This window comes from Drosophila subpulchrella, unplaced genomic scaffold (genome assembly GCF_014743375.2).
Source record: "Drosophila subpulchrella strain 33 F10 #4 breed RU33 unplaced genomic scaffold, RU_Dsub_v1.1 Primary Assembly Seq70, whole genome shotgun sequence".
NCBI lineage: Eukaryota > Metazoa > Arthropoda > Insecta > Diptera > Drosophilidae > Drosophila > Drosophila subpulchrella.
The window spans coordinates 653,878-678,991 of record NW_023665706.1 but is presented as its reverse complement, the minus strand read 5'-3'; the positions used below and the strand labels follow the sequence as shown (position 1 = coordinate 678,991).

General features: G+C 43.4%; 1 long non-coding RNA gene across 1 annotated transcript; it reads right to left on the bottom strand.

Moving 5' to 3' along the window:
• Positions 1-23,585: 23,585 nt before the first annotated feature.
• LOC119562597 lies at positions 23,586-24,379 on the bottom strand. Its single transcript, XR_005221899.1, has 3 exons — positions 24,244-24,379; positions 24,042-24,181; positions 23,586-23,987 (listed from the first exon to the last, which is right to left on the bottom strand). It is a non-coding gene; the product is annotated as an uncharacterized LOC119562597 (long non-coding RNA).
• Positions 24,380-25,114: the final 735 nt, after the last annotated feature.

Genomic DNA, 25,114 nt, shown 5'->3' with positions numbered 1-25,114 from the left:
CTTCTCGAACACTTTTCCAACTGTGTCAAGCAGACAAATTGGCCTGTAGGAGGAAGCTTCACCAGGCGGCTTCCCAGGTTTGTTAAGTAGCAGCAGCATCTGGTCTTTCCATCTTAGGGGAAATGTTCCCTCGCGCAGGCAGGCGTTGTAGAGCTCCGCGAAAGTGCCTGGCCGAAGCGCAAGCACCAGCTTCATTGCTCTGTTGGGCACTGCGTCGGGTCCTGGGGCTTTATTGTTCTGCAGGCTGTGTCCTGCTTCAGCAACCCCGGCCTCCGTTACTTCCTCGATCTCCCACGTATGCGCCGTTTCGTACTGTGTACTTTTCTTGACGCTACCCGAAGGAAACAGTGTGCGAGCAATCTCACTAAGGGTTTCAGGGTTCGTTGGAGAGCTTCTGCCTGCGTTTACTCGCTTTACCACGAGTCTGTAGGCCCCACCCCACGGATCCCGTTCGGCTGCGTCGCATAGCTTTAGTAAACATTCGCGTTTGCTGTCCAGGATGGCGTCCTTCAGGGACCTCCTGGCTTGCTTGAAGGCGGCGTGTGCGGTCTCGGCCCTGTCGGTCCTTCTTGACCGTTGAGAAGCTCTTCTGGCTCTGAGGCATGCCCTTCTAAGGGTCGATATTTCAGAGTTCCACAAGGTACCGGCTCGTGGTCTCTTTTGAATGGTTTGCGCAGCAGCATCCCTGCCCTGCACGCATCCTCCAAGCTGGCTGCTATCCCGTCGGCGTTGGTGCTTGAGTCTGCTTCCGTGAAGAAGTGCATGTCGGCGAGGCACCTGCTCATATCCTCGGCGTTCAGCGTCTCCTGGCGGTAGCCCTTGACTGCTCTGTTCAGGGTTCCTGGTCCCGGACGTATGCCCACTGTGCATAGGATTGCCTCGTGGTCGCTGGCCGTGCAGAAGTCGCCGAATCTCCAGTGGGAGCGTCGGGCTAACGCGGAGCTCACAAATGTGAGGTCTATGATAGACCCAGCTCCAGACCGATTAAAAGTCTCCTGCGTCCCTTCATTTAGCAGCGCAACGTCTGGCGTTGCAGAGGCATTGAGTAGGGTTCGCCCCCTTATGTTGCTGGTGGGGCACCCCCATTCTTCGGCCCACGCGTTGAAGTCGCCTGCGATGGTAGTAGGGTAACGGCTTTTTGCATCGAATCCGATCGTATCCAGTGCACAGTGGAGAGGCTAGGGGATAGATAGCAGCTGTAGACCCACATTTCGCCTATTCGAGCTAGGACGAAACCCGAACCCTTATACACGTCCAGAAAAGATTTGCCGTTTCTTTTGCACAGCCATATCGCGGCCTTGCCCGATGTGTCCGTTACCCAGTCGCTGTCTTCTTTGACCTTGTAAGGTACGCTGATAACAGCCAGATTCGCCTTACATTCCCTCACTGACTGCAGAAGTAGGTCCTGCGCAGCCCGGCAGTGATTCAGGTTTATATGGATCACTTCCATTCGCGGGGTTTGTCTACGGCTCTTTTTGCGGCGTGAGGACACCGCCTGCTTTCTGCTTGGTGGTTCCTCGACTTCGGTCCTCCTCCTCCATAAAAAGCATACGCTCTCGTTGGGACATTGAGCGATTTTGTGCCCCGTCTTGCCGCACTTAATGCAGCACCCGCTTCTGTCTACTTTGCTATGGCACTTTATAGCAATGTGCCCAATCTCCAGGCACTTGTAGCACCTGGGCTGCGAGTCCCTCTCCTTCACTTTCCCAGCTTGATTTTGCCCTTACCGAGAACTGCTTCTGCATCTTTGCTAGGCAGTCCAACTACTGCCGTCTGAGTGTCTCTGGATGATGGACGTAGGCTCCTCAGTTAAACCGATTCGGCATTCTCTGCGAAATGGTCCACCAGAGCTTTGGTGACATCTTCGGCCACAACTAGCGGGTCAAGGGCGCTAATCACCTCCGTCTTTGTCCTTGCGCTTACGGATAGCGCTCGCACCGCAGTCGCTTCTCCTAGAACTGCCTCAAGGCTCTCTGTTATTGCCTCCGTGCTGGTGTCCTCGCTTCTGTTGAGCTCCAGAAGAAGGTTCCCGTTCGCTGTGCGCCTGACCTTGTTTACTCGGGTGCTGAGGTTTTGCTACTTGCCGTCGTCCCTACGGGTGACCATAGCTAGGACTTCGCTGTAGGTCTTGCCATTCGCTTCCACTATAAGGGCGTCCGGGTGGTGAGGCTTTCAGGCCCGCTTTTTTGGAGCAGCATTTCTCCAGGTCTTTTCCAGCGCTGCCTCTCGCGGCTGTTTTTTCTCGGGGGCCTCGGTTTTTGGCATGCTCCTCCTGTGGATTTCTCCTCTTTTCCTGCTGGGGACCCAAGGGCACTTCGCGCAGACGATTGCGCTGGTGGAGTCGGGGGCTTTCCGCCGTCTAGAACCGTGTCGGGTTGACCTAGCCTTCGGGTCTGTTTGCGCCGCGCTGGTGGCCGTGGGGCCTTGTGTCGCGTTTCGCCAGATCTCCGTTTGAGCGGCAGCTTGGCTGAAGGAGATCACTGCACCTTCTTAGAGGGACATCATCCTCGAGAACATCGCTTTCATGGTCACATTGATGTGACGCACCTGCATTACACTCGTGAGATGGAGGACTTCGTCGAGGAGCGCTCCAATCTCCCCGAGCTGTTCCGGTCCAGTGAGCTCCTGGTCCGCTTTGGGCCTCTTAGCAGAGGTAGTTCTCTGCTCACCGGCTGGGCTGCCTGGGTCTCTTTGGCGCTTGGCCGCGTCCTGCATCTTATCATCTTCCCGCGGGGACGGCTGGCCCGTGGGTTTTTCCAGGACTGGTGACCTAAGAAGCCTCGAGCTGCTCTTGAACGCTCCGGCAGCTTCCGTGCCTTTGTTGTCATTCCTCCTGCTTAAACTTGGTGCATTCACTGTCAAGACGGCTAAGTTCGCCACCGTCTCGCCAGGTTTGTTGTTGGGAATGGGATTTAGGGCCTCCAGAATCCGTGCCCTGGCCGTGGGGGTTCTCACGGGTGGATTTCCACTTGTGTGGTTGCCACCTGGAGTAGTTTCTTTTTTTGTCAACATTCCTTTCATTTATTGCATTTTATACCTACTGCCAGGTTGTTTGCATTTTATACCTACTGCCAGGTTGTTTGCATTTTATACCTGCTGCCAGGTGTCGTGACGGCCGGCCAATATGGCACAGACGCAGACCACGTAGCCGCCCAGTATGGGTCAGACGCTACGTGGGTTTTTGGCGATGAGATTGGTGTGCGCGGATCGTTGCCGCGGATTTTCAACGACTTTCCGATGAAGGTTATACCGCCTCTACTCGGTCGCCAGGGCCCCGTTTTACGGTGCTCCGCGTTAGCGGGGGGGTTGCAGTCAGTCTGCTCCTTGACCTTTAGCACCAGGAAGACCGGACTCCTTGCCAAGGAGTTCGATCAGCCGCCCTTAGATGTATGCTACTGCTGAGCGCCGATCGACAAGTGCAACCCGTAGCATGTAGCAGTCGTCAGCTAGCAGCAACGCACAAATGTAGGCAGTACATTCCTACGCTGGGTGCCGCGCCAACACGACATCTACACGTAGGGTCTCGATCTATCATGGCCAGCTTGCCCTGCGATCAGCTGGTTCTGCTGACGTTGTGCAACACTGCTCAGGCCAGCTGAGCGCAATGCGGCACAAAGCGTGGGAAGCTGGAGAGAAGGTGCAACAACAATATTTACCAGCCATCTAGAAACACTCAAGAGAGCGTTTCTTGGTGCCGCTTGGTTCCCGAGGAATCTCGATGTCAGCCTAATGCCTTCTGGAGTTCACGGGGGTTTGCCTTCATGTGCGGAGACAGGTGAGTCCCTGGGCCGCCCGCTGGAAGCCGCACGCTGCCGCGCCGTTGAGGGTGAACGCTGCTGGCCGACTTTTACAGCGGAGCGCTGGATTCCGCACCTTCACTCACTGCACACACTTCTTCTTCCTCCTCGTGGTTACTGAGTCCCAGTCTGTGCGTATGAGTCCCTAGAACACAGTGGCCCGTGAGGGCATTCAGGAGAGTGGAGAAGTCTTCCCTATTACATTGTAGGAGAGTTTTAGTTCTTTTAGAGTTGTAATTTGGCCACGTGAGTCTAGAATTGTGGCATGTTGAGATTGAGTTCCAACGTTTGTTGGAGAGGGTGTACAGTCTCCGCCTGCGGTGAAGCTTGCAGGTAGCCATGGGAATACCCACCGTGTCCTTATCGCGAAGGATGTCGGCGGTTGTCCCTTGTCTTGCTAGCTCGTTTGCTATGCAGTTGCCCTCAATATTTTGGTGTCCAGCCGTAGAGCCTGTTGTCCACGCCGCGTTTTCGCGGAGCCTCAGCGCTGTTGCAGATGCTCAGCATTTTGCCCGTAGGTCCAGTGGCGGTGGTGCGGAGCGCCCCACTGATGCAGAGTTCTGCGCTTCTTTGGATCTTGTGAAGGATCCTGAAGTTACAATTCTTTCCTAGGGAAGGTCACCATACGATGTTTCCGTAGAGGAGAATGGGCTTGACTATTGCAGTGTATAGCCAATCTATCTAAATCTAAACTATCTTGGAGGAGAAACCCCTCCCTATGGCTTTTTAACAAGCGAAGAGAGCTATGGCCGTCCAGTGGATCTTTTTGTCACGGATGACTTCTAAGTACTTTGCTTGATTGCTAAGAGCTAGGCGCATTTGGTATAGTTTTGGGAGAGCTAGATTTGGCATCTTATACTTCCTTGTAAAAAGAACTAGTTCGGTCTTTTCTGGGTTAACTCCCAGTCCACAGTCAGCCGTCCACCTTGAGAGGGTGGATAGGGCTGTCTCCATTAGATTGCAAAGAGTTTGCGGGAATTTACCCTGCAGTAGAATAACCACGTCATCCGCGTAGGCTACCACTTTAGTGCCCACCTCTTCTATAAGTGATAGTAGTTTGTTGACCACTATAACCCATAGAATATGTTAGAGTACACCCCCTTGCGGGGTTCCTCTGCTGACCTGCCTGGTCGAGTGGGCTGATCCCATAGTGGAGTACACTACTCTGCTGGTAAGCATAGTGTGTATGAGTCCCACTATGGGCCGCTCTATTCCCAGTTCAGTCAGAGCGCCAGTGATAGCCATTGGGGTGACGTTGTTAAAGGCGCCTTCTATGTCTAGAAACGCTGCCAGAGGGTATTCCTTATTGCGGAAACCTCTCTCTATACTAAAAACTAGAGAATGGAGGACGGTATCTGTTGATTTGCTGTTGATCATGTTGTGCGTCGGAGAGTAGGCTTGGGTTGATGGTTAGCCTGATATGGATGTCAATTAGCCTTTCCAGGGTCCTCAACAAGAAGGAAGAGAGACCAGCCGGGCCGGGGGACTTGAAGGGCTTAAAAGAGTTAATAGCCTACTTGAAGCGGTCAGGGTTTGAGATGTTGTCTATGCTCTGGTCGTCAAGGTTCTTCTCTATGTAGAGGGAAATGGGTGTCTAACAGGAGTTCAAGGGTTTCCTGACTGTTTTCCGTCCAGCTGTCAGCATTGGTTTTTAGGTAGCTAATGGTTGCTGGAGATTTTACTAAAATTCTTCTGAGTCTGGATGCTTTCGCAGTAGATTCTATGCCACTACAGAAATTAGCCATGCTCTTCGCTTTGATGTTCTTATTTTCATTTTGTATAGCCTTAGCTTTGTATGGTATAAGTTCCAGGAAGATTTGCTGTTGTTGTATTTAGCTCTTTTAAAGTTCGACAGGGTTGTGTTCCACCATGGCGGTTTGTACTTTGCTTTGAATGTTCTTCTTGGGCAAGCCCTTTTATGGCCTCACCGCAGATATCAGTGAAAGTAATAACTAGGTTTTCTAATTCTTGACCCTTGAGGATGTGTGTCGGTGGAGCGTGTAAGTTTTTATTGAGGAGATTTTTGTAGAATCCCCAGGATGAGTTCCACCCACCCAGAATAAGTTCCTAAGATGAGTGTGCAAATTAAATTCGTCGTTAGTAGATGATTTAAAAAAATGTATTTTTTTATTTTTAAAACTCGGGTGATAAACCTTTATTCTTAAAACTCAATTAATACAAGACACTTTTTATAAAAGCTTATGCTGAAACTGTCGCATCTCGTTGTGAAATGAAATTATGCTGACCGATGCATTTTGATTGAAAATCGGAACGCTATATATTCTGAACTTAGAACGCAATACTGTGGGCTTTGAACGGAAAGTTTGGGCTTCGAACGGAAGCTTGTGTTTACTTTACGATTGGTTTATTTATTTTAGCAGGACGGTCAAGCGCGGCCCTCGAAGTAGATGGCAAAGGCAAAATCTTAAACAAAGGCAAAGGCAATGTCGCTGAAGGCAAGGGTAACATAGCTGAGATTGAATTCATTGAATTCGTTAATGTGTGTCTTTGTAAGAATGCAGGTTCTGGTATCTCGACCATGTGCCGCGGTTGGTTGTCTTGGAATTCTTGCTCGCTGGTTGCGCTGCTTTTATCGACCTCTCTCGCTTGTTGCTGTTGCTGGTGGTCATAGCGATATCGAAGTCTGGGATTTTCTGGTAATCCAAATTCGACGTTTGATCCTCACGTATGATGTTGGTGGCCGGCCGTTTGAGGATACGGAATGCTTTCTTTCGTTCCAGAGGTCCTGTCTGGTTAGGTGGTGTCCTCTTGAACTCCTTGACCCTGCTGCTCACCACAAGACTGGCTTTGGCGCTCCCCTCAGGTTGGAGTAGCTCCACTTAGCCACTCCTACACTGGTGGAATGCTGGGCTGGTATTTTTGGTGTATTGGGCTTACACGGCTGCGTTGTTCGCTGTCCTTGGCAAGGGATAAGGTCACATGGACTTGGGATTTGGGAGCAGTGTTCTTGCTCGTCTTATCGTTGCTGGTTGCGACTTCCGACTTTTTAAGAGTGTCGGGCTTTTGTTTGGTGTTGTTGTTATTCTTGATGTTTTCTCTCTTGTTGTTTCTCCATACTTAAATCCCACGAGCTGCGGAGAAGGGACAGGTCCACCCGGGCAGAGATCCGCTGTACCCGGGTAAGGCTGACTTAGAAAAGACGGTCGACACTTGCCAGAGCTTACCGTTTGAGACTGAGTTATTTGTTGACTCGGGCTCCCAGCCAGAATGACTCTCGGCACGGTTCGAGTGACACCTTAGGCCAGCCCGGAGTGAGATGAGTGTTGTGTGGGTAGGGAAAGGTGTGTGGGAAGGGGGTGAGTGTGAGCTATTTGTCGGAGGCGGCAGCACAAGCGCGACGTCGGTACTGCTACGGCGCAGATACCCGCTGACTGTCCGGGGCTACTTATTTACGCTTAATGTTGGGGGCTACCCTGGAGAACCAGGGCGCTCCATATCCGCAACCTGCGACCCGTTCGGTAGCCTTCAGCTCTGCCAGCCATCAGCCATCCCACTAGCTCTTTGGCTGAATCCGCATGTATATAAAGAGGCATTAATTTACTGTTGTGAATGATCATGCAAGTCTCCGATGGCCCATGACACAGCAAGACCTTTAAGGAAGACTTGCTCTGTGGGCAACTTCAAGGATCTCATTTCAGCATAGAATATCGTCGAGGTAGCGAAAATGTGGTAGCCGATGCTATTTCAATCTGTTTTGAATCGGATGATGTCCTTACCGAGATTGATAATGAGGTTTTCCCATAAATCAAATACCGGATTTTCAAGTCATAGATGGTTTATCTTTATCACAGGGTTGGTTTCTCTTATACCTCGACCGAGTCTCCTGAAGACTCCTGGAAGCTTGTGGTTCCTGTCAAGCTTAGAGAAGGTGTAATCAAAGCAGCTCACGATCAGCCATTCTCCTCTTACTGCGGTATAGTCAAATGTTTAAAAAACATTCAAAGAAAGCTTTACAGGGCTCGTATGGTTGTGGACGTTCGCACTTACATCAAGAACTGTGAGATCTGTAGGACATCAAAAAACCACCAATAGGACAGCAAGTTGTTACCGAACGAATATTTCAACGACCTTATATAGACCTTATTGGTCCTTTTCAAGAGCGAAAAGAGGTCATATAGGAATCTTTATAGTACTCGATCATCTATCGAAATTCACGATTCTCAAACCGGTAAAGGAGTTTACTACCCAAGTCGCTGTGACATACGTGAAAGAAGAAATTTTTTATTGTTACGGCACGCCTAAAGTTATAGTAAGCGATAATGGCTCGCAATTCAAAAGTCATGAATGTTCTTCTTTTCTCTCTAACCATGCCACAGAAAGAGGTAATAGGTCTATCAATGCTGCATTAAGAGTTTACACCCGACCGATCAGAGAGAATGGGATAGATATCTTAGTAATATAAATAGTTCTCTGCGTCGTTATATATACCAGCAAATAGCTGAGTCGCCATTCTTTGTTGTCTTGGGGCAGCATATGATTTGTCACGCAAAAGATTACAACGTTCTCAAGAATCTAACTTTGCTCAATGAAAGTTTCTTACGACTAACCCGACAAGACCAATTCTCTACAATACGTTTTGACATCCACAAACATTTAAACAAAGCCTATGAAAAGAATGAGCATTCCTATAACCTCCGATTTAAGCTTCGATCTTTTCAGGTAGGAGACGAAATAATTAGACGAAACTTCGCCCTTAGCAATGCAGCCTCCTACTTTAATACTAAACTTGCGCCGGTAGGTATAAAGGTCCGTGTCTAACAAAGGTTGGAAAATTCACTCTATTTACTTGAGGATTTAAATGAGAAGGATTAGAAACATATCAAAGCAAAGGATATTTGGTAACAGTAGACACCCTTTTCCAGGTTTTGTCTTTGTCGTAAAGACTAAAAATTATTCCTATGCTGTAGGGTATACTTTTAGGAAAAATAATTTTGTATTTTTATACACGTTACTCGTAGAGTAAAAGGGTATACTAGATTCGTCGGAAAGTATGTAACAGGCAGAAGGAAGCGTTTCCGACCCCATAAAGTATATATATTCTTGATCAGGATCATTAGCCGAGTCAATCTAGCACTGTCCGTCTGTCCGTATGAACGCTGAGATCTCGGAAACTATAACAGCTTCAATACTGGGATTAGGTATGCAGATTCCTGAGATTCCTGCGCAGCGCAAGTTTGTTTCAGCAAGGTGCCACGCCCACTCTGACGCCCACAAGCCGCCCAAAACAGTGGCTCTGTTTGTCAGTCCGGATGAACGCTGAGATCTCGGAAACTATAAGAGCTAGGCTATTGAGATATGGCGTGCAGATTCCTGAGCTTCTTACGCAGCGCAAGTTTATTTCAGCAGACTACCACGCCCACTTTAACGCCCACAAGCCTCCCAAAACTGTGGCTCGCTTGTTGCTGTTGCTGGTGGTCATAGCGATATCGAAGTCTGGGATTTTCTGGTAATCCAAATTCGACGTTTGATCCTCACGTATGATGTTGGTGGCCGGCCGTTTGAGGATACGGAATGCTTTCTTTCGTTCCAGAGGTCCTGTCTGGTTAGGTGGTGTCCTCTTGAACTCCTTGGCCCTGCTGCTCACCACAAGACTGGCTTTGGCGCTCCCCTCAGGTTGGAGTAGCTCCACTTAGCCACTCCTACACTGGTGGAATGCTGGGCTGGTATTTTTGGTGTATTGGGCTTACACGGCTGCGTTGTTCGCTGTCCTTGGCAAGGGATAAGGTCACATGGACTTGGGATTTGGGAGCAGTGTTCTTGCTCGTCTTATCGTTGCTGGTTGCGACTTCCGACTTTTTAAGAGTGTCGGGCTTTTGTTTGGTGTTGTTGTTATTCTTGATGTTTTCTCTCTTGTTGTTTCTCCATACTTAAATCCCACGAGCTGCGGAGAAGGGACAGGTCCACCCGGGCAGAGATCCGCTGTACCCGGGTAAGGCTGACTTAGAAAAGACGGTCGACACTTGCCAGAGCTTACCGTTTGAGACTGAGTTATTTGTTGACTCGGGCTCCCAGCCAGAATGACTCTCGGCACGGTTCGAGTGACACCTTAGGCCAGCCCGGAGTGAGATGAGTGTTGTGTGGGTAGGGAAAGGTGTGTGGGAAGGGGGTGAGTGTGAGCTATTTGTCGGAGGCGGCAGCACAAGCGCGACGTCGGTACTGCTACGGCGCAGATACCCGCTGACTGTCCGGGGCTACTTATTTACGCTTAATGTTGGGGGCTACCCTGGAGAACCAGGGCGCTCGATATCCGCAACCTGCGACCCGTTCGGTAGCCTTCAGCTCTGCCAGCCATCAGCAATCCCACTAGCTCTTTGGCTGAATCCGCATGTATATAAAGAGGCATTAATTTACTGTTGTGAATGATCATGCAAGTCTCCGATGGCCCATGACACAGCAAGACCTTTAAGGAAGACTTGCTCTGTGGGCAACTTCAAGGATCTCATTTCAGCATAGAATATCGTCGAGGTAGCGAAAATGTGGTAGCCGATGCTATTTCAATCTGTTTTGAATCGGATGATGTCCTTACCGAGATTGATAATGAGGTTTTCCCATAAATCAAATACCGGATTTTCAAGTCATAGATGGTTTATCTTTATCACAGGGTTGGTTTCTCTTATACCTCGACCGAGTCTCCTGAAGACTCCTGGAAGCTTGTGGTTCCTGTCAAGCTTAGAGAAGGTGTAATCAAAGCAGCTCACGATCAGCCATTCTCCTCTTACTGCGGTATAGTCAAATGTTTAAAAAACATTCAAAGAAAGCTTTACAGGGCTCGTATGGTTGTGGACGTTCGCACTTACATCAAGAACTGTGAGATCTGTAGGACATCAAAAAACCACCAATAGGACAGCAAGTTGTTACCGAACGAATATTTCAACGACCTTATATAGACCTTATTGGTCCTTTTCAAGAGCGAAAAGAGGTCATATAGGAATCTTTATAGTACTCGATCATCTATCGAAATTCACGATTCTCAAACCGGTAAAGGAGTTTACTACCCAAGTCGCTGTGACATACGTGAAAGAAGAAATTTTTTATTGTTACGGCACGCCTAAAGTTATAGTAAGCGATAATGGCTCGCAATTCAAAAGTCATGAATGTTCTTCTTTTCTCTCTAACCATGCCACAGAAAGAGGTAATAGGTCTATCAATGCTGCATTAAGAGTTTACACCCGACCGATCAGAGAGAATGGGATAGATATCTTAGTAATATAAATAGTTCTCTGCGTCGTTATATATACCAGCAAATAGCTGAGTCGCCATTCTTTGTTGTCTTGGGGCAGCATATGATTTGTCACGCAAAAGATTACAACGTTCTCAAGAATCTAACTTTGCTCAATGAAAGTTTCTTACGACTAACCCGACAAGACCAATTCTCTACAATACGTTTTGACATCCACAAACATTTAAACAAAGCCTATGAAAAGAATGAGCATTCCTATAACCTCCGATTTAAGCTTCGATCTTTTCAGGTAGGAGACGAAATAATTAGACGAAACTTCGCCCTTAGCAATGCAGCCTCCTACTTTAATACTAAACTTGCGCCGGTAGGTATAAAGGTCCGTGTCTAACAAAGGTTGGAAAATTCACTCTATTTACTTGAGGATTTAAATGAGAAGGATTAGAAACATATCAAAGCAAAGGATATTTGGTAACAGTAGACACCCTTTTCCAGGTTTTGTCTTTGTCGTAAAGACTAAAAATTATTCCTATGCTGTAGGGTATACTTTTAGGAAAAATAATTTTGTATTTTTATACACGTTACTCGTAGAGTAAAAGGGTATACTAGATTCGTCGGAAAGTATGTAACAGGCAGAAGGAAGCGTTTCCGACCCCATAAAGTATATATATTCTTGATCAGGATCATTAGCCGAGTCAATCTAGCACTGTCCGTCTGTCCGTATGAACGCTGAGATCTCGGAAACTATAACAGCTTCAATACTGGGATTAGGTATGCAGATTCCTGAGATTCCTGCGCAGCGCAAGTTTGTTTCAGCAAGGTGCCACGCCCACTCTGACGCCCACAAGCCGCCCAAAACAGTGGCTCTGTTTGTCAGTCCGGATGAACGCTGAGATCTCGGAAACTATAAGAGCTAGGCTATTGAGATATGGCGTGCAGATTCCTGAGCTTCTTACGCAGCGCAAGTTTATTTCAGCAGACTACCACGCCCACTTTAACGCCCACAAGCCGCCCAAAACTGTGGCTCCTACAGTTTTGATGCTAGAATAAAAATTTTAACTGAAATGTATTGTTCTCATCAATACCTATCGATTGACTAAAAAAAAAGTTTGCCACGCCTACTTTAACGCCCACAAACTTCAAAAAATCGTAAATATGAACGCGGATATCTCGGAAAATATCAAAGAGAGAGAAATGGGATTTCAGACTTAGATTCCGTAGGCTTGAGCGCAGCGCAAGTTTGTTATGCGAATATGCCACGCCCACTCTAACGCCTACAATCCGCCCAAGCCTGTGGCGCCCACAATTTTCATACTAGATAACAAATTTTAATTTAAATGTATTAGTCTCGTCAATACCTATCAATTGATCCAAAAAAAATTTTGCCACGCCCACTCTAACGACCATAACGATTAAATCTGTCTACCGCCGGTAGGTGGCGCATTTCAATCGCGCTTTGCTGCTTGCATATCTCCATTTCCCTTTGGTCCCTTTAGCTGAGTAACGGGTATCTAATAGTCGATTACCTCGACTATGGCGTTCTTCCTTGTTTTAAAATATAAAACTACCGCTACTGGACCCGCGACTTTGTGGCAACCACGCATACCTTAGTATTTTCTAACTCTGTTTGTCAGAATGACAGTTGACATTAGGCTTGCATCGGCCATTTGTCTTTTTTCGTTCTCTTATTTCTGATCTTTCGTCCAAAGAATTGGGACACCTGAAGTATCTGTGCATTAATAACAAGGGCATTGGCCACATACGCAAAACGAGCCTATGCAAGGTTGGGTGGGATTTGAAGACGAATTAATTTACATCTACAATTCCTCACACTAAACATAAATTTAGATACCTTGGGCTTTGGTTTACTTAGTCAACAGTCCCCTATTCTGTCTACTAATTAGGTTTATGTGACGGCCTGGTTCTTTTGGTAGCAAAACCCCACTCCCATTTTTCCTGAGCACAGTCGGTAGCCGCACACATTGTCGTGTTACTTACAACTGTTAGGTTATCAGGTGTGAAAGCTTCTTTTTATTTCAACAAGGTGGCAGCGCTGGTAAGTCGCCTATAATTCTTAATAGTTTAAGCTTTCAAAAGCTTTTGAAATACCGTCCAATCAGAGTGGGCGTGGCAAACTTTTTTTTGGGTTAATCAATAGGTATTGACGAGACTAATACATTTCAGTTTAAAATTGTTTCTAGCATGAAAATTGTGCGCGCCACAGGTTTAAACCTGCGCTGCGTACAAGGCTACGGAATCTAAGTCTAAAGTCCCAATTCTCTATCTTTGATAGTGTTCGAGATATCCGCGTTCATATGTACGAATTTTCGAAGTTTGTGGGCGGCTTGTGGGCTTTAAAGTGAGCGTTGAAAAAATTTTTTTTGGATCAATCAATAGGTACTGATGAGAACAATACAGTTCAGTTTAAATGTTTATTCTAGCATCAAAACTGTAGGAGCCACAGTTTTGGGCGGTTTGTGGGCGTTAGAGTGAGCGTGGCACGCTGTTGAAGTAATTTTGCGCTGCTTAAGAAGCTCAGGAATTATCATGCCAAATCCCAATAGCCTATCTCTTATAGTTTGCGAGATCTCAGCGTTCATCCGGACGGACAGACAGACGGACATGGCTAGATCGACTCGGCTAGTGATCCTGATCAAGAATATATATACTTTATGGGGTCGGAAACGCTTCCTTCTGCCTGTTACATACTTTCCGACGAGTCTAGTATACCCTTTTACATTACGAGTAACGGGTATAATAACAACATTTTTAAGTTTATTATAATTTTTAAATAGAGCATCAAAGTAATTTGAGCTCTTTCCACCGTTGAAACCTCTTTTATCTTGTAGAGTATTTGATTTTCATTTAGTTCAGTTAGTATTGTTATTTTTTTTTTATTTATATCCTAGCGCTACAAGTGCACTCTTAAAATTACCGCGCTAGTCACATTGAGTTGATATCTTGCATTATTATTATTTTTAAATTACTAAAACAATTTCTCTCGCTCTCTTAATTAATATTAATGACTAACTTCAAAAATATATAAATAATAAATAAATATAAAAGTGCACTTTTGCGCACTTTTTCTAAAAATTTGCATTTTAAGACCCTTACCTTACCCCTACTGTATATATTCTGCATTTTGGTCTGGTAAATGTCTGTTTCGATTTAATCTTAAAAAAACTATTGTGTATTGTCAATTTTGTAGCTCACTCCTCTTTTTGTATTCCTCCATTCTTTATCCATGCACTGTTAACATTTAAGAAAATCAGGAAACTCTGGCACATTGAAAAAAGCAGTCATTAATAAGAGCTTAACATGAACACAACATATTGGCGACGAAGAAAAAATGTGAAAAATTTAGTCGAAGGAGAAAAACTATTTTTTGTAATATGGTGTCGAGTAGTCGATGATTTCCATCAAGATGCCGACAGATGAGGGTCCAAACAGTCCTTGCTCAACAGCAGCAATTCACAAAAGACATTCTGGAACAACAAGTAAACTGGATGCCAGCAATATGGGACAAAAACGCTTCTCCAGGGCATAGTTAATTAAAGCCACGGTGAATTATCTTTGTGTCCACCGTTCCACAAATTCGACAAAGACAATCAAAACTGGGAGTCATATCTTAAACAATTAACCCAGCATTTTAACGCGTATTAGGTCAGTGCAGAAATTAAGCAAAAAGCTTACTTTCTTCCGTGGAGTGGTATAAACATATTCAAACTGTTAAAAAATCTATTCGGGAGCTACAATTTAAACGCAGCTTACCGAAAAGCTAACGGAACATTTCGCCACAAAACGGCACATTGTTGATGCTCGGTATGAGTTCTTGAAGAGAGAGATGAAGCATTCACAAACACATAGAGAGTGGGTAGACGATTTACGCTGGATCGCTAGAGAATGACAATTCGTTTGCAATGCCAACGGTTGTTCCTCAAACTATGTAGATGAAATGATTTGCGATCAGATCATAGTACATACACCATTCGATGCCGTTCGAGCGTCGGCCCTTCAGAAATGCCAGCCAACTCTCGAAGATGTGCTCATGGTTGCGGAAACCTATGAGACAACTACAAAGAATCCGTGTCCAAGCAAGACCCAATAAATGCAATTCACACCTATACAAAGAAACCCTTACTTGATGGTGGTAAAAGTGATGCCATATCGCACAAAAGTGCGCTAAAATCTCGCTCTGGCTGTGGACACAATCATCCTAGAGAGAAATGCAAGTTTCGCGATGCCGTATGTCCCAAGTGCGGTAGAAAAGGACACATTGCTATTGCAATGGCAAAATGGCCGCAAGATCGAAGTAAATGAAAACGAAACTATTGAAGCTGTAAGCAGTGTTACAGGTCAAGTTAAAAGTCAGCGGAACATTCTTATAGATATCGAATTAAACCACAAAGTGATCTCTTTTCTAATGGATTTCGGAGCCACAGCGTCCGTAATAAATGCTAATATGTTACATACACGCTATTAAATAAGCCAAAATTACTCAAGGCTTCCCGAGTATTACATGCGTTTGGTCATACACCAATACCATTGTTGTTGTATTTATTGTTGCAAACGTTGAAACTTTCACCAATATTTTCTGCATGAATTTATTTAACATTTTTGGCCTTTATGTTATTCAAGTATCAAACATCAACAAGTTGCACGATAATGAAATAAATGACCTTTGCAGCAAATGGAACAAAGTCTTCGAATGACTTTAAAGCAAGTGCTTCTAAAAATCGTCAGCAACGCCTAACGTTTTAAAGAACCTTTAAATTCCATTCGCACAGATGGACAAATTCAAAGCTGAAGTAGACAAACTTACATAGCCCGGAATTTGGAAGCCGATAAAATTCAGCAAGTGGACATCTGTGAGTTGACTGCTTGCTTACCGTCAACTCACAGATCGACGTCGAGCAATACCCGCTACCGAAAAAAGAGTCGCTGTTCCACAGCATACGTCACGGCAAGCAATTCAGCCAAATCGATTTAAAGGATGCCTATCTTCAAATGAAACTAGATGATGATTCAAAAAGTCGTCAACACAAACATGGGTCTATTCCAATATCACCGCCTTCCGTACGGAATTGCTAGTGCTCCAGCGATCTTAGAGCAGCATCTTTAGAGCAGCTTCTAAAAGGAGTAGAAGGATGTGGTAGCTCTCAGCACTCGTCAGGAGATCGGTATCATATGCAAGTAGAATAAAATTCTTCTTTTTCGAGGATAAAATTGAATATTTAGGACGAAGAATCAGCGCACAAGGGATTCTTGCAGTCGACTCAGGTTTTGAGGCTGCTAAACTGTTGCGCCCTCCTTCTAATTAGCAAAAATTGGAAGCGGTGATGGGTAAAGCTAACTACTACTGCAACTTTATACCAAATTATTCTCAGTTGGCCGCTCCCTTGCACCAACATAGAAGAAAAAACGTAGCATACTTTTTGGTCCGCAACAACAACAAGCAATTACAGCTCTGAAGTCTCATAGCATCAACGTGACACAGCTACCTCATTTCGATGATTAGTTGTTGCGACGGATGCATCATCCTTTAGCGTTGGTGTTGTCCTTTCGCATATCCAACCAGATGACGAGGAGGGACCTATTGTTTTCGCATCCAAGCGCTTGATAAACGTTTCCCCCAGTACTTGTACAGCCGAAAGCTTACCCTCTTAAGCCGCTGGTAACGATTTTTAATCCAGGCAAGCATCTTTCTTTGATGACTTTAAGCAGGCTACATAACAGCAAAGAAACTTTATGGCTTATAAATTTGATGTCCAATATCGATCCACATCAGCTCATGGCAACGCAGATGCTCTATCGCGTCTTCCTGTGGGCACGGATCCGGCATTCGACAGAGAAGAAGCTTTTCACACTGTAGTAGAACTGTCAACAGCGATCAATTCTGAAACCCTTCGCAACAACATCGAAAGGCATAAACTTCTCAAACAGGTCCTACAGAATGTTACTGAAGGTTGGTCAGAAAAACTCCAGCAAGGCGAGGAAGCATTGTTGCCAAACTTGAATCGAAAGTTTGCCCTCACGCTCAACAACAATTTGCTTTGCCTGCACACAGATGCTAGTCGTGTAGTAATTCCAGTGACTCTTCAAGCGCATATTCGGAAGCTGTTGCACGAAGGACATTTGGGTATTGTTCGACTGAAGCAGTTAGCTAGACAACATTTTTGGCCTACAATTGACGAAGACATTAAGAAAGAGTTCCAAAGATGACCTGCAGCAACAACAGCATGGGATCGAATTCATACCGACCCAGTAAATGGCTCTATGTGACTTATCTGTGTAGACGTCAACCGCCAACACGATCGCTGGACTATTATCGATTTTCGCCAGCGAAGGATACCCAAAAACTATGGTGACAATAACGGTCACCAGTAACGAAATATCTTTCTTCTTATAGGTTCACTCCAAATTCCCAAAAAAAGTCTCCGGCCGACTTAATTCATGATCGTCCAGTCCGTACCGTCCTGAGTCAACTTTTCGAGCAGCCTGTCGAAGCCAAGCCTTCATTTATCAAGTACGTCCCTAACCAAATGGTCTACACTTGTAACTATTCTAGGGGAGAAAAGTGGATTGAAAGCATAATCGACCGACTCATTGGAAAAATGCTCTTCGTCGTTCGCACCTCAAATGGCTATTTTAAGCGCCATGTCAATCAGCTAAAACCGAAGTTCTCATCAAAAAGATCAATCGAAAAACCACAAGAGTTTTGGTGGGTCCCTGAAATCCCACAATCAGCTTTCAGTCAACCAACGGAAAGAAAAGATCAAGGAGAAACCCCACCAGTTGTTCAGCAACGAGATCCTGAACCTGAGCCGCCCCATAGCTCCACAACATCTACCCAGCAACCGAGGCAAACTCAACCAGCACGACCGTCATCCTGTGCGCCAAAGCAGTCATGTTCGCCAGAAAGTGGATCGTTTCAAAGCCAAGGATTTTAGAAAAGCCAAATATCCTAATAGTTTTTAATTAACGGAGGAGATGTGTTACATATTATCAATTTTGTAGCTCACATCTGTTTTTGTATTCCTTTATTCTATACACTTGCACTGTTAACAATTAGGAAATCTAGAAACTCTGTAAGTGGCACATTGAATAAAGCAGTCTTTAACAAGAAAGGAAGTTAACTTCGGCAAGCCCAAGTTTGTATACCCTTGCAGTTATAATTATTAAATGTAATTCGAAAGTCTAAAAAATACAAAAAATGATATTGACAATAGTATAAAATAATATGTCAAAAAACACCGAAGCTATAATTTGTTTCATATTATTTTCCTAGCCTAGCTCTTACACCTCAGGGAAAGAAGTATATGTGCACTTTTTAATTTGCTTTTATTTTTTCTAAAGTTTACGGTACAGTTTTTGTAAGTACGCAGTTTTGTATTCTTACCTTTTATGAACATCTTCTAATTCAATGGTCCTCTTTGGGCTTCATTCGTTGTACCGTTTTTAATAACATACTGCTGAAACTTGTGTTTTGTATAAGAAATGAGTATGTATATGTGCAAATTGAGATTAGTATGTTATTGATAGCGAGTAAGCTAAGATCAGTGGAACGTAAGTAAAATAGACTGTTTATCCTTGTAGAATAAAATAATTAAAAAAAAGTTTGATTTTACGGTAGGATGCCACGTGGTTCACATTTGTCAGAGGAAGATTGCGGCATGATCAAAGGACTGGCTGAATCTGGCCCGACCATTTCTTATATTGCTGCCAGATTAAATAGGCACAGGAGTACAATAAGTAACTTCCTTACAAATCCGGAAAGTTATGGAAAAATAAAAGCGAAGCGGCAGGCCCACTGAAATCGAAATTCGGCGCTTAGCTGTTCAAGACAAAAAGTCTTGCATGGAGATCAAAGGTCAACTGCATCTTGACGTATTCAAAAGGCATATAAACCAAATTTTGAACGAGAACGAAATGGTAACATATGGTTTACGCGACGCTGTACCAAGGCTATTAAGGCGTCACATAACCGCTCGTCTACAATTTTCTGAGCAATACAAATTTTGGTCGGAGGAGTTTAAAAAAGTTATATTTTCGGACGAAAAAAAATTTAATTTAGACGGTCCTGACTCCTGTCAAAGGTACTAGCGCGACAAAAGGGAGCCACGACAGGTCTGCCATAAACGAAACCACGGTGGAGGATCATTAATGGTTTGGGCCGGACTTGGGTATGCCGGGAAGTCTCCAAACAAATGCAGAAATTTATATAAAGTTACTAGAAACAGTGCTCATCGAATTTGCTTGAGACATTTATGGGGATGAGTGGATATTTCAGCGAGACTTCGCGCCAATTCACACAGCTAGTAAAACTAAAGACTTTCAGGCAGCTAGAAAAATACCTCTGTTGTAATGGCCAGCGATCAGCCCGGACCTAAGCCCAATAGAAGATTTTAGGGAAATACTTTCTTATAAGGTTTACAAGAATGGCCGACAATTCGACACAGTTATTGACCTCAAAAAGGCTTTAATCAAGGACTGGGATCAAATTAATAAGACAACTCTGCAAAACTTGGCAACTTCAATGCCCAACCGGCTTAATCAAATTTTATTAAGAAAGAAAAACATATAAATTATTATGAAGTATATTAAAAATTGTTCAAAAAATTTTAAACTTGTATTTCGAATTTTCGTGCAGTATGGACATATAAAGTTCTTAAAGTTCTTTATTTAATTTTAAGTTAGTCTAAACGTTTTCGAGTGAAGATTTCTGAGCTTCTTAAGCAGCGCAAGTTTGTTTCAGCAGAGTGCCACGCCCACTCTAACGCCCACAAACAGCCCAAAACTTTGGCTCCTACAGTTTTGATGCTAGAGAAAACATTTTAACTGAAATGTATTGTTCTCATCAATACCTATCGATTGACCCAAAAAAAAGTTTGCAAGGCCTACTTTATCGCCCACAAGCCGCCCCGGATCTCGGAAACTATTAAAGATAGAGAATTAGGATCTCAGATTTAGATTCCGTAGCCTTGTTCGCAGCGCAAGTTTGTTATGCGAATATGCCACGCCCACTCTAACGCCCACAAGCCGCCTAAACCTGTGGCGCCCACAACTTTCATGCTAGATACAAATTTTAACTGAAATGTATTGGTCTCGTCAATACCTATCGATTGATTAGAAAAAAAATTTGCCACGCCCATTCTAACGACCATAACGCTTAAATCTATCTACCGCCGTTAGGTGGCGCATTTCAATCTCGCTTTGCTGCTTGCATATCTCCATTTCCCTTTGGTCCCTTAAGCTGAGTAACGGGTATCTGATAGTCGAGGTACTCGACTTTAGCGTTCTTCCTTGTTTTTATTTAAATAATTTCAATAAACATATACTTCTTTCCCTGAGGTAGTTTCCGAGATCTCAGCGTTCATACGGACAGACGGACAGATGGACATACGGACAAGGCTAGATCGAATCGGCTAGTGACCCTGATCAAGACTATATATACTTTATGAGGTCGAAAACGCTTCGTTCTGCCTTTTACATACTTTCCGACGAATCTAGAATACCCTTTTACTCTACGAGTAACGGTTATAAACACCACAGACATAATTTTTATAATTTTTTTTTCCGGTTATTCCTATGGTAGCTATAAGATATAATTGTCCGATCCGGCTGGTTCCGACTTATATACTACCTACGAAAGAAAGAAGACTTTTGAAAAAGTTTTAGCCCGATAGCTTTAAAACTGAGAGACTAGTTTGCGTAGAAACGGACGGACAGACGGACATGGCTAGATCGACTCGTCTGGTGATGCTGATCATGAATATATATACTTTATGGGGTCGGAAGCGTCTCCTTCACTGCGTAATAAGAGCTCAAGATGGACACAACAAATACAGTGTGCAATAAAAAAAACAAAACTTTTCCCCATAATGCGCCTGCTTGCCGTGAGCGAGGGAAAGAACGGTACATAGCTACACTTTGGACTCTAGTGTGGTGGCGTACGCAGGGCGAAAGGTTGAACGGAAAAACCGCGGTCCTTAAGCCCTGGTGTGGTGCCGTGCGCAGAGGGCGAAAAGGGGAGACCGGAGATTAACGGCACCAGGAGGTCTATATAGGCGGGCCCAGCGCTGAAAGCTTGTCCAGTTATCGAGAATCAGAACGTGAGTGAACAACGAGGAGATTCAGTCGGGAAAGTCAGCAGGGAGCAAGATCGCTACGTTGAGACGTTCGGGACAGCAAAAGTCTCTTAAGTGAGACATAGGTAGCTGAGGTCCTTTAAGACAAATACACGGCTAAGTTGAGTGTAGACTCGGTCGGCTGTTGCTAGGAATACTCTAGTTACGTCGTACCGTTGCCCGAATAGTTAAGCTATACTGATCACGTGACCTTTTTCCTCATTAAAAGCAATTAATATTCAGCAGGTGTTGTTGTGTACCTAAGTAAAGGTCGCACACTTTTCCCACATTTAATCACGTGCTCTTTTCCTCATTATGAGCAATTAATATTAAACAGGTGTTGTTATGTGAAAGATTCTCTTCTTTCCACAAGTGAGTAATAAGCTTATCACCAATAATAGGGACGCACACAAGACCTACCCGGACCATAAACTTCACTTACCAAAGAAAAAAAGTCACATACCCGAGTCCCAAGGTGCACGATCACTGATAAGAGCATACATCTCAAGACCATTGATACAGGATAAAATCAGGGCGGTGTAGAATCTCCCAAGTAGTTGACATACCTTAATCAAGGTAATATTTTCCATTCTCCGTATCTGTAGTTTTAATTACAATTAAAAACTCAGAAGCATATTTTGTGTATTAATATATTTTTATACCCGTTACTCGTAGAGTAAAAGGGTATACTAGATTCGTCGGAAAGTATGTAACAGGTAGAAGGAAGCGTTTCCGACCCCATAAAGTATATATATTCTTGATCAGGATCACTAGCCGAGTCGATCTAGCCATGTCCGTCTGTCCGTCTGTCCCTCTGTCTGTCTGTCCGGATGAACGCTGAGATCTTGGAAACTATGAGAGCTAGGCTGTTGAGATTTGGCGATTCCTGAGCTTCTTACGCAGCGCAAGTTTGTTTCAGTAGAGTGCCACGCCCACTCTTACGCCCACAAACCGCCCAAAACTGTGGCTCCTACAGTTTTGATGCTAGAATAAAAATTTTAACTGAACTGTATTGGTCTCGTCAATACCTATCGATTGATTAAAAAAAATTGCCACGCCCACCCTAAAGCCCATAACGCTTTAATGTGTCTACCGCCGGTAGGTGGCGCATTTCAATCTCGCTTTGCTGCTTGCTTATCTCCATTTCCCTTTGGTCCCTTTAGCTAAGTAACGGGTATCTGATAGTCGAGGCAATCGACTACAGCGTTCTTCCTTGTTTCATTTATTTTATTATTGTGATCATGTTTCATTATACATATAATTAAATATATTTGCATATAATTAATTTTCTGGCTCCATTTCGGTGAACTCTTACCAACCTCATTCCAAACGCATATGTACGCATTTCTGGTTGTGGATGTAGATGTAAAATATTTTAAAGCAAAATCATATAATAATAATAATATATTGCCATTAGATCATGTTTCAAAGGCATACTTGCCTAAGATAAGTTTAATAATCTCTTAAATTACAGTGCTCATCTGGTTTTCCTGATTCATGATTGTGGTAGAGCTGTTTGGACTTGGTGTCGCTGATTCACGTTGTTATTAGCTGGTCACAAGGAGTTATCTAGTTGATTGAAAGTTGTCTACCAGTTGTTCACTAGCTGTTTAAAATCTGTTTGAAAGCTGTTTTTATAAACAGTTTTGATTCATTCTGACAGGTTATAGAATAATATAGTTATTTCATTCACTTAAACAAGTGTATTGTAATTCATTTTTTCGAATTCTTTCGACCTATGCAGGTATGGATTGTTTCTAGGGTCCCATAATAAATTTATCCTTAACTTTGATATGAAGCCTTACATCTCAAAACCTATTATTCCTTTGGGAGCTATAAGATATAGTTGTCCGATCCGGCTGGTTCCGACTTATATACTACCTGCAAAAGATATAAGACTTTTGGGAAAGTTTCCGATAGCTTAAAAACTGAGAGACTAGTTTGCGTAGAAACGGACGGACAGACGTACAGACGGACATGGCTAGATCGACTCGTCTAGTCATGCTGATCATGAATATATATACTTTATGGGGTCGGAAACGTCTCCTTCACTGCGTTGCAAACTTCTGACTGAAATCAATATACCCTCTGCAAGGGTATAAAAAGCAGTTTACGTTTTCTATCATAAATTAAATGAGTTATAGTTAAAATTTTGTTACTTATACATACATTTTGTTACAACATAGATGTGTTCCTGTATTTCATATTTAAGATATTTCCATACTTCTCTAACTAATATCATTTTTTCCATCATCTTAACTGGCTTAGAATTTGTATAACTTAATATTAAAAATATATATTTAAATATAAATAAATGAGAACACCTAATGGAAGGATTGATGCTTCTATTATTTGGTAGCCGTGCATTAACACTTTATTGACTGTTGCCGACATTAGAAACCATGGATACAAGGACATATATAGTGATATGGTTTTCTGACAATATTTTTTAAATTTTTTGTGATCATTTGGTAGGTGGCGGGAAATAGCAATTAAAATATTGTTAAGATATGCAATGAGAAATTCATCAAGATCTAAGATTTCAGCTAGTAGCTCAGGTTGTGCAAACGCCCACCTTGCTGTATTGCCGTCGTTGGTATTTCCATTGTCATTCTGCTTAGGCTTATCATCATGTAATGCGATAGCATTCCACATCTGCTTTTAAATCATCTTTTTTGTTTCGCCATTTCTTTTTTTCCATTTTCATCTCTCACTTGCCATTTTTTAAGTTTCAGTCTGTATGCAATTTTAAGAGCGATTTCAAAAAATCGAGTCCAACCATGTAGAGGACTTATGCCATATTTTAATGCTTCATATCTTGGCTTAAATTTTGGTGAGGGTATATACATTTTCCATGAAGACTCCCTACAATATGTGGGATTTATACATATCGGTGCAAAATGGAGCAAAAAAGCTTACAAAAAATAGTTTATATACACTTTGCACTTTAATGACACATAGTTAGTTTTTGGTACAAGTCGGCACAAAATTTGTTATAATCCACAACAGACCGGCTAGCAGGTTAGCATTTTTCTTCCTTTTTACAACACCAATAAACCCTCACAAAGAACACATTATCCAACATGAACAAAGTCTTTTTTAATACAAATATTTTACATACCTTTGTCTTTCTTTTCCATAATTTTAGTGAAAATTGCTTGAACCACAACAATTTTTGCACGCTCGAAAGTAAACAAAATCTTTCCCGCGCTTTTTAGTTTCGCACGCATTCAATCAATCATCTGACTTTGAAGGGCTGCCAAAACTTCAGGGATGCTTCAAAACAATTAAAATCTTTTGATTCATTTTAGTCAAGGTATATACTATTCAAATTGTATTATTAAAATAGGTTTACTTTCTATGAAAAATTTGAATTTTTGTCCAATGGTTCCCAAAATGGGAACCCAAAACTTGACTTTTAAATTCCATAACTTTGGTAATTGAAGCCCGATTTCGAAGTGGCATACCTCTATGAGTTTGTGGTTGAATTCTCTAATAATTTACATTCAAATATTTCTTTTATACGAGGGTAAAAATTTTAACTCATTTTCATGTCCTATTTTTTCGTATTTCCGATGGCTCCCAGAATGGGAACCCAAAACTAGACTTCTAATTTCCATAACTTTGGTAATTGGAACCCGATTTCGAAGTGGCATACCTCTATGAGTTTGTGGTTGAATTCTCTAATAATCTACATTCAAATATTTCTTTTATACGAGGGTCAAAACTTTAACCCATTTTCATGTCCGATTTTTGCGTATTTCCGATGGCTCCCAGAATGAGAACCCAAAACTTGACTTTTAAATTCCATAACTTTGGTAATTGGACCCCGATTTTGAAGTGGCATACCTCTATGAGTTTGTGGTTGAATTCTCTAATAATCTACATTCAAATATTTATTTTATACGAGGGTCAAAATTTTAACTCATTTTCATGTCCGATTTTTCCGTATTTCCAATGGCTCCCAGAATGGGAACCCAAAACTAGACTTC